Source organism: Amblyomma americanum, chromosome 4 (assembly GCF_052857255.1).
Source record: "Amblyomma americanum isolate KBUSLIRL-KWMA chromosome 4, ASM5285725v1, whole genome shotgun sequence".
Taxonomy (NCBI): domain Eukaryota; kingdom Metazoa; phylum Arthropoda; class Arachnida; order Ixodida; family Ixodidae; genus Amblyomma; species Amblyomma americanum.
This window is the reverse complement of record NC_135500.1, coordinates 123326295-123339424: the sequence shown is the minus strand read 5'-3', so window position 1 is coordinate 123339424 and position 13130 is coordinate 123326295.

The window sequence follows — 13130 nt, the reverse complement described above, 5'->3', positions numbered from 1 at the left end:
AACGTCTGAGAAAAAGTCGGAGTTTACCGCACTGACTCGTTAACGTGTGCCCACACAGGACGTGAGAACGCTCACTGGCCGTTTCGGGGTGGGATCTGGAGCTTGTTACTCCGTCATTAGATGCATCCCCACGGCCTCGGTTTTATGGGTTTTCTGCGCATTTTCCTCTCCACCTTATCTCTCCGTGCGTTGCCGAATATCAGCCATTAGCCTGATGCGTCTTGGGTGGAGCTCGCATCGATGGTTATCAGCCTTTCATTCCGTCAGCTCGCGCGGCGCAACCGTCTTCGCTAGAACACGTGCAATCATATCCTTTTCCTCGCATGCCGGCCATTGTCTGCGCAAAACTCGAGCTGCACGCATCTGTATCCATTATTTACTCGCGGCAGTATACAGCGTGCAAAATCGCTGCAGCGCCATTACAGAACCTGATCGTATAGACCGAATAAGGAGTAGCGGCGCAACGGCGTAGCTGCGTAATGAATTATTCCGCCTCTACAAATTCGTGTTCGAGAGGCTCCTCACTTCTACCTATACGTTGATCACGACTCTGTACACCTCCGTCAATTATGCGGCGGCCGCAATTACATCGCCTTTCTCACTCCCCGCACGGTTGCCAAGGAAATAATACGTCAGCCTAAATAATAAAGTCAGCCTACACGTGCTTTCATCAAAATGATAACAGTAGCAGCCGCGGCAGTCGCGTTCCGATAGACGTGAAACCCACCGCGGTGGCTCTGTTTTTAGCGTGCTCGACTATTGAGCCGGAGTACCCGGGTTCGAACCCGACCGCGGCGGCAGCGTTTCGATGGAGGTGAAACGCGAAGGCGCCAGTGTACTGTACGATGTCAGTGCACGTTTAATGATCCTCAGGTGGTCTAAATTATTCCGGAGCCCTCCACCACGGCACTTCTTTCTTCTCTCGGTCCCTCCTCTATCCCTTCCCTGTTCGCCGAGATGTGAGACAGATACTACTCCATTTAGTTTTTTTCATTGGTTTTTGGGCAAAGCAAATGGCGCAGCATGTCTCACATATCGACAGACACCTGAACCGCGCCTTAAGGGAAGGGATAAAGGACAGACTGAAAGAAGAAAGGTGCCGTAGTGGAGGACTCCGGAATAATTTCGACCACCTGGGGATTTTTAACGTGCACTGACATCGCACAGCACACAAACGCCTTAGCGTTTCGCCTCCATGATTCCCCAAAACCAATTTTTTGAACCCGGCCGCGGTGGCTGCGTTTTTATGGACGAAAAACGCTAAGGCGCCCGCGTGCTGTGCGATGTCAGTGCACGTTAAAGATCTCCAGGTGGTCGAAATTATTTTGGAGCTCTCCACTGCGGCACCTCTTTCTTCCTTTCTTCTTTCACTCCTTCCTTTATCCATTCCCTTACGGCGCGGTTCAGGTGTCCAACGATATATGAGAGATACTGCGCCATTTCCTTTCTCCCAAAACCAATTTATTATTAATATTATTATTATTATTATTATTATTATTATTATTATTATTATTATTATTATTATTACTATTATTATTATTATTATATACGCAAAGGCACGCAGTGACCGATCGCTCCGCGAGTGCTACCTTGGACGATTAAAAACTGGACGCCCCACTCCAGTTGTAGCCAACGCAGGGCTGTGCGCGTGTGTTTTAATTCCTCCAACATGAAATAATCATGCGCACAACCTGGACACATTTCTTATTGTGTAAATAGTTTGTATATACTGCTTCTCCCCCTAACCTCTCTTTCTGTCCCCTCACCTCTTTCATTTCTCCATTCTGCCTGCTATCCTTTATTTCCGCTGCCTCAGCTCAGGTGCTTCAGTATCGATGGCAGATGTCGGGGCTAGCAAAAATCTTTTCCTTCCTTTTTACTATTATTTTTATAAGAAACCACTACCACCACCACGCAAAGGCGCCCGTGTGATGTGCGATGTCGGTGCACGTTAAAGATCCCCAGGTGGTCGAAATTATTCCGGAGACCTCCACGACGGCACCTCTGTCTTTCTTCTTTCACTCCCACCTTCCTTTCTTCCCTTACGGCGCGGTTCGGGTGCCCATCGAGATGTGAGACAATTACTGCGCCATTTCCTTCCTGAAAAAGCGATTTCCATTTCATTCCAAATCCTAGAAGCATCGCTGGATTAAGGGGGGGGGGGGGGCGGCAAGTGAGCAGCAGCCCAGGGCCACACCTCGGACAGTAGGAGAAGGGGGCCCATTTATTCTAAACTGCTTATTATACGGAACCATGGGCAACGAAACTTCGAGCGACATGCATGAAGCGTGAAAACCAGAACCAGCAGACGGGGCCCCCCGCCTAATGTAACAGCATGCGCTCAGCCTGATCATTTGGGGAGAGCTTGTCGAGCTGCAAAAACAGGAATCCCACGCCACCCCGGCGGGGCCCTCTTTCTTACGAAGCGAAGTGCGTTTGCTTGGAGGAGTTTTCGTGGTTTCCTGTCAGTCCGTCCGTCCAGTGCTGTCTGGAGAGGAGGATCAAGGAGGAAACACCTAAAACATGCAATGTGGGATGAGGACTTAAATCTCCCTTGCCCCTCGTCACCCCCACGCCACCCTTCACCTTTCATATAGTTCTGCCGCTGTACTACTCATAGAAAGGATGTGCTGCAGTACCCAACAGTGCCTCCCATTCGACTTTTCTTTACCGTGATGGTAATTTGGGCGGGGGAGGATGAGTCCGATAGCAGATGATGATAAGTCTGATCGCAGAGTCTAGGCAGGAAAGAAAAGACGTCACACGTGCTTTTGTCCGCGTGCCATGGGGCATGGAATGTTCACTGTTCGGGCTAGGGTTGTAAAAGAGAGAAGGGGAAGTTGTAGAGCTGGACACAAAGGCCTGTCTCCAGGGCCCATTCTTGCCTAGTGGCTGCGCATCCTCGCATGCGCTCTACAGAAAATGTAGGTCAGACTGGCCGCCGAACTTTGCAGAAAGAAGTAGAAAAAGATGACTCAGAGGCGACGGAGGGCGCGTAACTTCGCCCGCGCTAGGAGTCGCCCTTACCCCCTTCGCTCTCGCGCTCGGCGTCGACGGGGCGAAAGAAAAATCGAGAACCTCCCAGAAAAGGCGATTGCTCCTAGCCTATAGGAAGACGAGACCGGAGCGGGAGAAGGAGGGTGGTTGTACGGAGAAGGAGGGAATTTGTACAAGGAACTCTATGCGTATGTGAACGCCTACTTTGGCGCTAGTAACAGACAGGCGTGGCGCGTGCCTATGAAAGGAAGTTGATCGTGGGCTGCGATTAAGCCCCAAGCCGCCGGTTAAGCTTGCATAAGCTCGCCCGCTGAGGAGCTCCCGAGAGACGCACCAACCTCGTCCAGCCACGGACCATCTAGGCAGCGTGCGCCAATCATCGGGACGGCCACGCCGTTGGACACCTGCGGTCGCGTCGGACTGACGAAGTGTCCGGTGCGGTGAACAGTTGTCATCCATTCATGCGAAAATGGTTGGTCGGCAGCATCAAAGCGGTGCGTCTAAACGAAAGGCGAAGTTAGAAACAGAAGAGCGGGAAAAGAAGCTACCAAAGATGGAAAAGTGCCTACTGAATGCAGCTTCCGCGGAACTGTAGGTTTCATGGCAACAAGTATGGTTTGACATCTTGGTTGTCTGGATCCTGTGAAAACGGTGCCAACCTCGGTCGTCCATATTTCTGAGCAACCGACGCCAACCGAGCCCTGTCCTGTCCCTGAGTCAGCGCCGTCTATGCTACTCGGCCGGGCCCCTGCCACAGAGCTCCAGGTGTCCGGTCCGCCACGCCTGATTTCTACTACTGCTGATCAACAGCTGCCAAACCTCCCCGATGAGCCTCCTTCTACTGACGAGCGCCAGGAAACAACACTCCAAAAACCGACTCACTTGTTTCCTGTTAGTTAATTTGGCTTCAAATAATCATGTTCCCATCCACAAAGTGTGCCTCTAGAGGACGAATGATATGGCTTCTCGTCGCGGCAACAGAGAAGTACAGACATCCCCGCAGAAAGAGGTACTTTGTGAGATTCTCCGAAGTGACCCTGTTAAGTGGCCGGACGTTATTACTGACAGCTTTCGGAGTGTATGCCTTGGGAAAGGGCCATTGTATTTTCAAAATCGGGCAGAGAATTTTCCGCCTTCCGGTAGGCAATACAAAACTCAGAAACGCTATATGTCACATCATATTTTCGTGCGAAAGGCTGTAAATGGGGAGACGTACGAGCGACACTGGTTAATGTCCAAAGGTTCCATTTACTGTTTCATGTGCAAACTATTTTCGATTTCAAGCAACCCCAGTTCTTTCATCACGCACGGGTTTTCTGATTGGAAAAGAGCAGAAGAAATAATAATTGGTTTCTGGGGAAAGGAAATGGCGCAGTATCAGTCTCATGTATCGTTGGACACCTGAACCGCGCCGTAAGGGATGGGATAAAGGAGGGAGTGAAAGAAAGAAAGAAAGGAAAGAAAGAAAGAAAGGAAGGAAGAAAGAAAGAAAGAAAGAAAGAAGGAAAGAAAGAAAGAAAGAAAGAAAGAAAGAAAGAAAGAAAGAAAGAAAGAAAGAAAGAAGGAAAGAAAGAAAGAGGGCCGTAGTGGAGGACTTCGGAATAATTTCGACCACCTGGGGATCTTTAACGTGCATTGACATAGCACAGCACACGGGCGGCTTAGTGTTTAATGTTAAAAAATTTGGCTGTGGTTTAGCTCTGGTTAACCCTAGTTGAATTGCGAAAATATCGTTCCCTCGCCACGTCATCTACGCAGCGTCTCATTCCGACGCTCTCGAAGACTCAAAACGGTCTCTTCCGCAGTTGAAGAGTCACTCCGGGGGACGTGGCACTACTTCTAGCCGCATCTTCGTTATGACCCTTCACGAGTCGTGCGGCGCGTTCCTTTGGCATCTGTTGGGCGCGTTGTGTCTTCCTAGCTTCGTTCTGTCGTTGTTGTGTCTCGCGCTCTCCATAACGACTACAATACACTGTTGTTATTGTTATTGCTAGGAGGAAAGAAAAGGAAAGTGCACTGGCCTGCCTACTGGCTCAAGCCGAGCCACGCTCGCTGTCGCGTGCTGAAACCTGGAGAGTTAAAGGATAGGAGAGCAAAGATAGAAAAGGCGCGCGCTAATACGGCCCATGCCGATACCGGAGGCAGTGCAATACCGGGCCGACCATTGCTAGAGTGCTTCAAAACAAGCACTCCGCGATATTACAAAAATAAGTTCAATATCTTGTGTCCAAGGACCCGCAGCAATTAAATTAGGTATCAGATACCATACAATGAAGCGAAACGCATATATATATATATACCCACAGCGAGGCAACACCTCCTCTCCCTCTACCCCAGCGGAGCACATCTGCTGGAGCGAGAGGTGACAGCAGCGGCGTCGACGGCGGCGCCATCTGTTGGACCGCGGCTGGGCGTTGCTAGGCAACGGCGTCTCAAGGTCGTTCGTCGGCCGCGGTATACGGCATACGGCTGAAGTGCGCGACGGGCCGAAATGGCTCTCTGGCTGGCGTAGTAAAGCTTTCCCTTTATAAGAGTTTGGGAGTCAGAAAACCGCGCGACATGGTCGGTGCCCTTTGTCCGGGACACCGCACGACGTGGTTCCGTCGCACGTCTGCTTTACCAGAGCATTTGGGGCTCCATACCATTCAGCCAAGAGAAGAGAGAAGGTGAGGATTCTGAGTACATGCCCACACCATGTGAATCGAATTGCCTGTTGGGGAAATGAAATGGCGCAGTATCTCACAAATGGTGGACACCTGAACTGCGCTGTAAGGGAACGATTAAAGAAGGGACTGAGAGAAGAAACGGAGAGGTGCTGTAGTGGAGGCTCCCAAATAATTTCAACCGATTGGGGATTTTTTAAAGCGAAAGCTTTACTGGCCGCAGGTTGAGCAGTTTAGCGTAATTCCTGAAGAGCCGTGCTGCGCATGCGTGAGGTGCAGTGAGGGGACACGGCGCATTTCTCTCTCTCTCTCTCTCCCTAGTCCCAACTGCGCATCCGCCACTAGTAGCACCGAACCGCAGGTGTTCCGCCACTGCGCAGCGCCGCGCCTTTCCTAAAAATGCAACTTTCAATTTTCAGCTCTCTCGTTCTTCTTTCCTTCCCTCCTTTATCCCTTCCTTTACGGCGCGGTTCAGGTGTCCACCGAGATTTGTGAGACGGTTACTGTGTTTTGCGCGCTCACCGCGCCACCTGGCATGACATCACACCGCGCGGATCGCCGCCGCGCCGTTTGGTAGGACGTCACACCGTGTTCCTCGTCGTAGCGCTCGCCTCCGCTCGCTTCGCCAGCTGCGTCGCATGCCTGATTACATGTTTGAGTATTGAAAAGGAAAGCTCGCGTGCGCGGCAACCACAGTTGTGTCGTCTTTAATGCGACAACACAGCTAGACAACCAAACTAACCTGGACTTGAAATCAAGATTAACCAAGGCTAAACATGCTATGCCTTAGCTTTCGCTACCTATATCCTGGCATAGCCGACCTAAGCCACTTAAAATTTCCTCTCTCTCTCGCTCACGATCACGGAGACGAACGCCGTCCAGAGGAAGGTCGTCCAGCACCATTCGGCGAATGCAGGCCGAGATCGCTGATCTGCGGGACACGGTGAGGTGCCTGACGGCGGCGCTCATCACCACCTCGGAGAACCTTGAGTCCGTCATCGGGACCTTGGACGTGTCGCCGGCGGACCCACGCGTTCTAGCCTTGCGGGACGCCATGGCGCTCGCTCACCAGACGCAGAACTCCATGGCGGCTCCCTCCCCGCCATTTCTGGCCACCCCTGCGCTTCCTGCCGCCATTGCTGCTCCTGGGGAACCGGCTGTGATGCTCTCTACCCCTGATGCTGCTGCTGCGGGCTCACCGCGGACACCTGCAGCCGAGGAGAGCATGTGCACCCCAATGGACGAGTCTGCTCTCCGGAAACGGCGACGCTCAACGGGGTCCGAGGAGGAGAGGGACTCGGAAACCAAAAGGGACATCGCGGTGGCCAAGCGGGAAGCTCGAAGGCCCCCCACCGTCACTGCTCCCTCTCCCTCCACACTCGAAGGAGCAGGGCCTTCCCAGCAGGAGCCCCATGGAGCCCACCTCCAGCCTCCTGTTGATGCTGCTGCTGTTGAGAGAAAGGCATGCATCGCGTATTGTGATTGACGTTAGCCGCTGGTATGCGGTGGATGGCGTTTCAACTTACAGTAATTGAGAACGGATTCCACACAGAAACCTCCATTACTGCGCCGTTGCTGGTTGAAGGGCCGATTTCCTAGACAGGGGCAGTGAGGAAGCTTCTATATGCCCGAAGAATAAGTTGTGAATTAAGAAGGGCTGACAATTTTTGTCCAATTACATCTCAGTTCGCTTTCTTTTCGGTGCATCAGGACATGACGAATAATAATAATTGGTTTTGGGGGGAAAGGAAATGACGCAGTAACTGTCTCATATATCGTTGGACACCTGAACCGCGCCGTAAGGGAAGGGATAAAGGAGGGAGTGAAAGAAGAAAGGAAGAAAGAGGTGCCGTAGTGGAGGGCTCCGGAATGATTTCGACCCCCTGGGGATCTTTAACGTGCACTGACATCGCACAGCACACGGGCGCCTTAGCGTTTTTCCTCCATAAAAACGCAGCCGCCGCGGTCGGGTAGGACATGACGAAAGCTCGCAGGCTTTCAGCCTCTGGCCCGCATTTCGTCAGTGCGCATGAGAACAGCTACAGATCCGTTTGTTTCTTCTGCTGCTTGGGGTGAGGTGGGGTGGCACAGTAGTTTCTGAGGAATTATAAACTGGTAACATATAAAAAGACATGTGGTTTTTCTTTTTTTGCTTATTTATACTTAGAGTGCTCTCGTTTCAACCAAAAGCTACCAGGATAGAGTAGCATTCGAAAGGGAAATACATAATGCACCAAATGTCGAGACTGCTGGCCAGAATGTCTTTTTTTGTTCACGTGTGATGTCTGAGTGTTATTCATAAAATCAAAACTACAAATGCGATTTAATGCTCCGTTTAAGAATCCTACATAGTCCCAGAGTATGCGCTGCTTCGAGTTTCATGCCATTAATCATTGTGTGTGCCTTTGCAAGCATGCAAATGTACATTTAGACGTTCTTCACTGAAGAAATAAACTATGAACACTGAATCCATGCACGTCGCGCGGGTTGCGTAATATGATGACATTTGGGGAAAATGAATTGCTCTGGAAATAGAAATGATTCTCTTGCCTCGGTCGAGAGATCTAAGCATTCGGCTATGCGTGATTTATGGCGAAATTTGGCACATTTCATGCACGCAAGGATAAGTTTGTTTCCGCTCTAATTCTCCCCTGCAAGTTTAAACTCATATTACGAACGATTCACTTCCCCCCTTGCTTGTGTGGCTTTCTGCTTTTTGTGCGGACTGATTGATATGTGAAACTTACGGGAGAAGCCGTTCGCGCCCCTAACACCATTTAAGCAAGTAATGCTCACAATTTCTCAATTTAAACATAATTTATTATCATGTTCGTAAGTTAAAGTTTACTTTAAATATGGAACGGGCAGAACCGCTCTGTTATTCGACAAAAGCTCTTGGGGTTAAGGCTTCAGCGTCTTGAGCTTCGGCGACAATTCTGGCTCTTTGATAACATGCGCAGGCTGCACAACAACAGTTGCTTCTTCGGCGTATAAGCATTTCCTTTCTAAAGGTCCTCCGAAAGTACAGCGCTTAAAACAACCTTAATAGATATAATTTCAAGCATGTTTAGCAAGATAGTTTCCAAACAAACTAAAAAAACTTTTTTTCTGACCTGAAGTTTTCTTTTTAAGGACTGAACGTTCTTACTCTAACACTGTTTTTTTTCTCCAGAGCATCAAACATTGTGAGCACAAAAAACATAATGCATTGCAATATCTTAGAAATTACATGCAGGAATGCAGTAAATAGCGCGGATTTTCTGCTTTTAAATATTTTTTATACTGGGTTCTCTCTAGCGTGACACACAAAAAGGTAAGAAACCAAGGAATGAAAAATCGTATGTAAAGTTTTGGCCTATTTTTATTCTCTTCTTCGTCACACTACAACAACAAAAATTTCCTACTAAGACTGCGAAATTTTATAAGCGCTGCGTTCGCCTAAATTATGCAATGATTTGTACTTTAAGCAATAATTGAAAGAGTACGCTCGTTGGGCCGCATGTGACGTACTTACACTGACTTCATGGGTAATATATGTTTCGCCAACTTACTTCTTAAAAGAACACAGGACGGTAAGCGGACGTAGTACCCATAAAAGTACTAGCACGGTTTCCCTGAACGCCTGAAAGGAAAGTAAAAGCAAAAACTTTAAGTGAACCTGGTTTAAAAGCCGCACATATATCAATCATATATTTTCAACAGAAGTAAAACGCTTTATCATCACTGGCTGACCAGTCTCATGATGCTCATGATGCTTATGCAATACCGTGAAAGTGCAGAAAATGATTTTCGTAGAGGACAGCGCAGCGGCGCGGTGAGGGTGGTAGGTGGGACGTCATGTCTGCGTTTCCTGCACGTAGAACTAGCGCTCCTTATGCATCGGTTGTTCCTTGGTCTTCTTTGTGAGTCCGAGCGAACACCCCGCTAGCCAGTTCCAGCCGGATGCAAACAGAAATGATGCAGCAAGATCACGTGAATAGGCAGAGCTCGCCTCAAGTGCCCGTTGCCGCTTAGTCTTCTCTGGGGCTCAGATCGCGCGCGCAGTGTGGCTCATATGCGCCATGGAAGACGGAGGAACTTCGTGAAGCTGCTGTCAGCAGCAGAGACTAGGCATACTCGCCAGCGTGAGAGTGATGCTCTAAGCTGGAACTGAAAATTCTCTCAAATATACCCGAAATTCCCTTTACCAGGTCCTTTTTCCCTGCTGCTGCTTCAAAACTGCATCAAAGTGTAAAGAGTGAGGCAATATTGGTTTTAACATGTTCTGAGAATCAGAAAAAACAAATTCTTTCTGCCAAATTTCATCCATAAAATTCTCTGGAGAGAAGCAAAAACTACCCGAAGGGAACATCAGTGCAGCGTGGGATGAAGTGTCGACAGCGGCAAAATTCAGACGTACGTCAGAGGGAACGCGAAGGTGCTAGGTTTCGCGATCAATTTGGACATCGAATCCAAGTGTACGCACGATATGTTTAGGAGTATAGCAAGCACACGAATGAAGCATGGAGACTAGGTATACGCTTAGCCGTGCCCGTACCATCGGCGGATCCCCTACCTACATAACACAATGTCCAAACACATGAACAGTGCGCTCGACAATCCGAATGGCAGCGGGAACGCCGCCGCGTTGATAGTTTTTCGCTGAATGGCTCACGTTAATCCTTTAGCTGAGCCTTCACAAGCTTCTTTTATGTCTTACGTTCAATTCTTGTGCCATTTTAATTTATTGAATAATTTCGGCCAGTTGGAGACCGGCATGGATAGCGTTGCTCCTTAACATGTCTCAAGCTAGGGCTCTGAAATGATCGTAATATGTTAGGTGAGTCCAATTATAGCTCTGCTTCAATAGATCCAACACTGGCGAACAAAGGCGCATATAAATTCAGACGTTCATATGAAAGAATATTGTGATTTTGCTGTTGCCATTACGGGTTTATTTTGAACAATGGTTTTTTTTAAGTGCTGAACGTTACTCAGTTTTTGTTATTTGCAATTCTTGAGTGCCACAACTCGCAGAACCTTACAGCAGCCGTTCTGGTTTCTGCATAGAAATTTAGCGACACTGCCGGGGCAACTGAATATACTAAATGAATGTGATTGCTGAGATTATATGGGCAACGCATATGCAGAACAGTTGGGCATATACTTCCCACCTACATCCCCCTTTCAATACGGCATTTTTGGGACACATTAAAAAATTACGTAGTTGCGTGCCACTCAAAAATGCCAGATACTACAATATCTTTTAACCAGTAGAGGATTAAAGCAAAAGAAAAAGCATCATCAGTATTCCACTTAAGTCCGCTGCAGAAAAAATGCTTCCTCGGACTGACATTAAATTATCAGTCCACAAGCAGCGCGAACTTCATGACCTCAACAACCAGCCTCACACTCTGGCACTCCTGCTAAATTTGGTTTCCATTTCCTGAGTAAACTCGTTACTCTCGGAGACCTTCAGTCCTCCGCTTGCCGCACTGCATAACTACCCCTTCTTATACGTTCTTCATCTTTGCCAGGGTATCACTATTCCGTATTTGTGCGATCTCTCGCTCTGTTCAGTCTCTTAGGCCTATCCGTATCTCTTTTTTTTTATATCTCGCTCCGCTCTTACCAGTTTCCAACAAAACCTCTTCGTTAGCCTCCACGTTTCACCTCCATATGTGACGACAATTTCCAGGTTAACTGCATATGCCCTCTTTTGAGAAATTTTGGCCACTCCAAGCCATAATTCTTATCCTAGCATTTTTCAATGGCATGATTCGAACCTGTGGTCACTACTACTTGCTCTACATAAGGAGATCTGAACACGCGGACAGCGGGCCGCATGTGGCCTGCGAAGCCCTCGCACTAACTATTTCATCTTTTGTTCCAGAAGCGTGTAGACAGTAACGCCTTGTCTATTTTCCTTCCGCATCACGTTACAGTTTGAGAGGAGCCAGTGGCTCGTCGTGGCTTATTTTATAAGTCAGTGGCTAGGCATACTTTCTTTTGATATTTTTAACAGTAATCGCGCATAGGTTAGCACTGTCGAAGCACTCATTGATGACTTCAGGCACTACCATTTTCATGTTTGCGGTTAGCTTCCAGTGGCAGACAAAAGTTTTTCAATGCTGCCAGAGTATATAGAATAGTTTGAGACCACAGCTCTTGACAGGCACCTTTCCGCCGCACATGTTTCTCCCTGTACTGAACTGTATTTTTTTCTTTTTCCGGGCTCCTGAACAATGCTTGCGTTTACTTATACAAAAAAAAAAAATTGTCTCAATGCTTGCATTATAAAAACAAAACTTTGAAGGCTTTTTCTACAAGTAACCGGCATTAAAAATGATGCCTTTTTTTCTGCCGGAAAGCCTCTTTTTTCTTTCATTCGAAGTTTATGGCATTGGTCACATACGTAGGCATACGTGGCTGAGGAAACCTTACTTCGCAGGCATGATATGTAGAAACTCCTCTAAATCTGCGCGCTGAAATTTCTGCCAAGTGGTGGCAGTCAAAATCTCTTGATGAAAATTTCGGTACTTTACATTCTGGCTCGCAAGCTTCCAGGAATACTTGGCGCACGATAATATGCAATCACACCATGAAAGCTTTCTAGCAGCAAACCGTTTCGCATCTATAGAGAGATACGCATCTAAACGGCACTACTTAAAGGACAAAAACAAAGAAACAAAATAAAGGCTCCGGCCGCAAGGCAGCACTTTCGCCTAAGTGAAAAGAGCGCAGCGAATTTCTCTTGTTAGACGTGCGTTTCCCAGTGGCGAACGGAAGTAACTGAGCAAGTAGACCAAATTTTAGCCCCCTCGCTTTACACTTACCTTTTTGTCGCTCCGTAGCAACAGCATCATGCAATAAATAACAGCAATAAATGAACTCGAAGCATCGCTTTTTTTCGTTTTTATGCCCGATGCCTTGAGAGCTTACAAGACACGGTTTTGAGACGTGCGCAAAAAAGCAAAGCTGTGACTCAAGGAAAATTACATTGCCTGTCTTCCTTCTCTTGTTTCTACGTGACCGGTGGTAGGAGCCATCCGTGAAAGAACGTTAATATTGCACAAAGTGTAGAGAGGTAACGTATTCTTCCTTCTGAGCACGAAGATGCTCTCCCGCAGAGTAACACAGCAGTGGGCGCACCGAAGTGCCTTGTCGCCTGCTTTATTTACATTTTCGCTGTCTTTCGCCAAGCACTCTTTTTTTTTCAGCTTCAACTAGAAGTAAAATTTATGAGATTTATTTCAGGAATGTTCTTTTTGAACTTTTTTTTCGCTCCAAACTAGACAGCGGCTACTGACAGCATACACGCCTCTCCGCCCTCGTTCTGACACAATTAAAGTGCACTTTTCGGGGGCAGACGGCGAAACAGCATGCGTCAAAAGAGCACACAAAAGAACAGTACAGCTACAAAAAACCTCATGGAATAAACAGCATGGCGGCAAGACATCACAGAGAAATAACAGCACGAGTAAAAACAGG